The sequence below is a fragment of the Mercurialis annua genome (assembly GCF_937616625.2).
Source record: "Mercurialis annua linkage group LG4 unlocalized genomic scaffold, ddMerAnnu1.2 SUPER_6_unloc_7, whole genome shotgun sequence".
Taxonomy (NCBI): Eukaryota; Viridiplantae; Streptophyta; class Magnoliopsida; order Malpighiales; family Euphorbiaceae; genus Mercurialis; species Mercurialis annua.
The window spans coordinates 108,545-112,500 of record NW_026605990.1 but is presented as its reverse complement, the minus strand read 5'-3'; positions in this window follow the sequence as shown (position 1 = coordinate 112,500).

The following is a 3,956-nucleotide window of genomic DNA, read 5'->3' as shown; positions in this document are numbered from 1 at the left end:
TGAAGGGGAAGGTCGCCTCACCATCAAACGGGTATCCGCACAAGTCGTCCATCTAAGCCCACGGAAGAAATCACCGAGTCCCGCGGTTCAGTTCGTTTTCCGCAAACTGCTTCGTACGCAACAACTTCAATAGTTCAAGTGGACTGATCGGAGGCTCTCCATGAAGTTTGGTGGTTTTCGGACGCGTGTTGCACCGTTTACGACTTCTCGGCCGCGTGCCGGAACCGCAAGGCCCCGAGCGTCCTTTGACTCGGAAAAACTTTTCTCGCACGGTGCCGCTCCGGCACGTCGAGTGGACCACTGGGAGGCCCTCCGTGAAGTTTGGTGGTTTTCGGATGCGCATTTTATGTTTTATGAATTTTCGGCCCATTCCGCGTGGCGGAAACTGCGGCAAAAGTGCACAAAATGATAGTGTCCCGAGCAAAATAAAATTGGAAGCAAAATGTCCCGGACAATAATTTGCGAGTAGTTAGTATACATTGAAAGGGGATTTTGCAAAGAAGTTTGGTGATTTTTGGACATATATTTTGCCGGTTATGAATTTCCGAAGGTAAAACGATTAAAAAATTAAAAAAAATACCTCCGGGGCTCGAAAAATTTCGGTATTTGTTATTATGCGGGTTTGGATATATATAAACATATTTCCAAAATTTCAGATCAAAATTCCATGCCGATTTTTAAAAATGGGGGGGGGGGGGTTGCTGGGCACATGTGATATTTCCTCCTGGCAGTCCAAAAAAAGTCCTAAGAGCTCTTTAGGGGGGTGCACCATTCCTCACCCCCGCGGGCTTGCCGCAAGCCCTCGTCCGCGGTGCAAGCGGCGCGCGCGCGCGCTATGCGAAAAATGCTGGAAATTGCGGAAAAATCCCTGCCTGGCAAAATTACGGAAATGCCCCCGAATAATTACGGATATGCCCCGCCCGGAAAAACTGCGGCGAATCGCGGAAAATGCCCGGCCGGAAAATTGCGTCGAAATGCTCGGAATTGCGGAAAATCCCCCCCCCCGTGCATTAATCTAATGACCGGGTGCGGGTGCGGGTGCGGGACCGGGTGCGGGTGCGGGCACTCGGGCACTCGGCAGCTCGGCGCGAGACGCGAGCGCGTGTGTGGCCTCGAAGACCCTCGGAAAGGCCCGCCGACGTCCCTCCGAAGGCCCTCGCATGTCCATCGGAAGGACCTTCGGCAGCCGGTCGGCAGGCCTTCGCCAGCCCAGCGGCGGCCCTTGGGCATCGGCAGCCTTTCGGCTGGGCTTCGGCAGCCTTTCGGCAGCGCATCGGCAGCGCACCGGCAGCCCTTCGGCAGCGCATGGGCAGCCCTTCGGCAGCCCTTCGGCAGCGCATGGGCAGCCCTTCGGCAGCCCTTCGGCAGCCCTTCGGCAGCCCTTGGGCATCGGCAGGGCTTCGGCAGCCCTTGGGCATCGGCTGGGCTTCGGCAGCCTTTCGGCAGCCCTTCGGCAGGGCTTCGGCAGCCCTTCGGCAGGGCTTCGGCAGGGCTTCGGCAGGGCTTCGGCAGCCCTTCGGCAGCCCTTCGGCAGCCCTTCGGCAGCCCTTCGGCAGGCCTTGGGCATCGGCAGGGCTTCGGCAGCCTTTCGGCAGCCCTTCGGCAGCCCTTCGGCAGGGCTTCGGCAGCCCTTCGGCAGCGCATGGGCAGCCCTTGGGCATCGGCAGCCCTTCGGCAGCCCTTCGGCAGCCCTTCGGCAGGGCTTCGGCAGCCCTTCGGCAGCGCATGGGCAGCGCATGGGCAGCCCTTCGGCAGCCCTTCGGCTGGGCTTCGGCAGGGCTTCGGCAGCCCTTCGGCAGCGCATGGGCAGCGCATGGGCAGCCCTTCGGCAGCCCTTCGGCTGGGCTTCGGCAGGGCTTCGGCAGCCCTTCGGCAGCGCATGGGCAGCCCTTGGGCATCGGCAGGGCTTTGGCAGGGCATCGGCAGGGCTTCGGCAGGGCTTCGGCAGCCCTTCGGCAGGGCTTCGGCAGCCCTTCGGCAGCCTCTCGGCTGGGCTTCAGCAGCCCTTCGGCATGCCTTGGCATGCCTTGCATACATTCCCCAGCCGTATGAACCTCTGCTGGTTTTGCTTCCCAGCCGAATGAACCTCTGCTCTGTGTAAAAATGTATATGTCTTGCACTAAGTGAAATTCTATAATACTTTCCTCGAACAATATTCATACAGTAGTTAATATATATTAAATGAGGAATTTAGAAAGAAGTTTGGTGATTTTTGGAATTTTTTTTTGCCGGTTATGAATTTCCGAAGGTAAAACGATAAATAAATAAAATAAAATACTTCCGGGACTCGAAAAATTCTGATATTTGTTATTATGCAGGTTTGGGTATATATAAACATATTTCCAAAATTTCAGATCAAAATTCCATGCCGATTTTTAAAAATGGGGGGGGGGGGGTTGCTGGGCACATGTGATATTTCCTCCTGTCAGTCCAAAAAAAGTCCTAAGAGCTCTTTAGGGGGGTGCACTATGCCTCACCTCCCTGCACCAACTGCCGAAGGCTTTTGGTGCGCGCCTTTTGGCGCACCTATGGCACTGACGAGGGAAGGAAAAAAAACTCGTCGACCCGTTTCGGTGTTGGAAAAAATATTTTCGGATTCGGGGGGGCCCGGCCCCCGAGGTGTAGGTTGTTGGTATTTTTTGACGGAAACCTAGGCGAGCATTTGCCGAAATGAATCTCGGTGAATGTATAGCTTATGGTGTCACGTTGTATGCTATTTTACGACGTGTGTGCTTGCCGAGGACGCATTTTCAATGCCGAGGCATGCGACGAGCCGCGTTCCATGACTTTTCGACGACGCATTTTAAATGCCGAGGAAGTCGGCGCGCGGCGAGTCTGGATCCTTTACGACGATGCATTTTTAATGTTGAGGATGGATCCGACGCGAAGGCCGGTGAGGTGCTCTACGCATTGCGGCGGGCATCGAACTTGTTGATTGCGTCAACTCGGTTTTTCCGAGGGTTGCTCTTCCGCCAATGAAGTTTGCTGAGGTGGATACGATGCTGAGGGGGCTCTCCGTGCATGGCCGTATTTTCAAATGCCACCAGTTTAGCCGGCTCGGGCATTACAGATCCCATAGATTTGTAATGCCCGAGCCGACGAGGCGCACGTGCGATCATGCGAATTGCGGCCGTCACCCATCCTTCCGATTGCATCATGATTGTGGTCCCGCGGTTTTCCTTGCAAGTTCCCTAGGTTTTTTTTTCTTCTTTTCTCTTCGCATCCAGCGGTACGGTTAACGTTTGATGTTGGTGTTGCGGTAGCGTCCTTTGGGTACCACAAGTCCCATTGCGCGTTGCCGTTCGTCGGCTGAAAACGTTGTCCGATGTACGTGGCGGTGCATGAGTGGTAACTTGATCGTTAGGGTTGGCTGGCTCCGTGCTTGTTGTTACGGACCGTGAAAATCCTCGCACCGAAACGAGGTTATATTCCGGAGTTCTCTAGAATTCTCTTGAATTCTCTTCGTAAGTCTCTTCACAAGACTCTCCGGAATAATCTAGAAAGCATTCCCCAAGTCTCTTATGGAATTCCTTAGAATTCCCTCCTTAAGTCTAAGAGTTTGCTAGAACTCTCTAGACTTGTGTAGATGTGCATACTTAGTTCTATCTTTGTATAGAATTGTATAGAATATTCTAGATGTAGAATATGGACCATTAGATCAAGTAGATCTTAGCCGTTCATTGAGGAGGTGGAGGAGTATATATAACCTCACTCTCTCATTTGTAAAGTATCCAAGAGTTGTGTAATCAAGCTTTCATAAAGTAATACAAGCTTTCATACGTTCTAGCCATCTTACGATCTTTACTTCCACTTAAGTGTCTTTAAACACTTCGAGAGAGGCTGACTAGTAACTTGTTCGAGAAAAGTTCACTAGTGCCGCACGGATCTTTGGTTAGAAAATCCAAGCCCGTGACAGTTGGTATCAGAGCTTAGCTAACACTTTAGTTTTGCTCGTT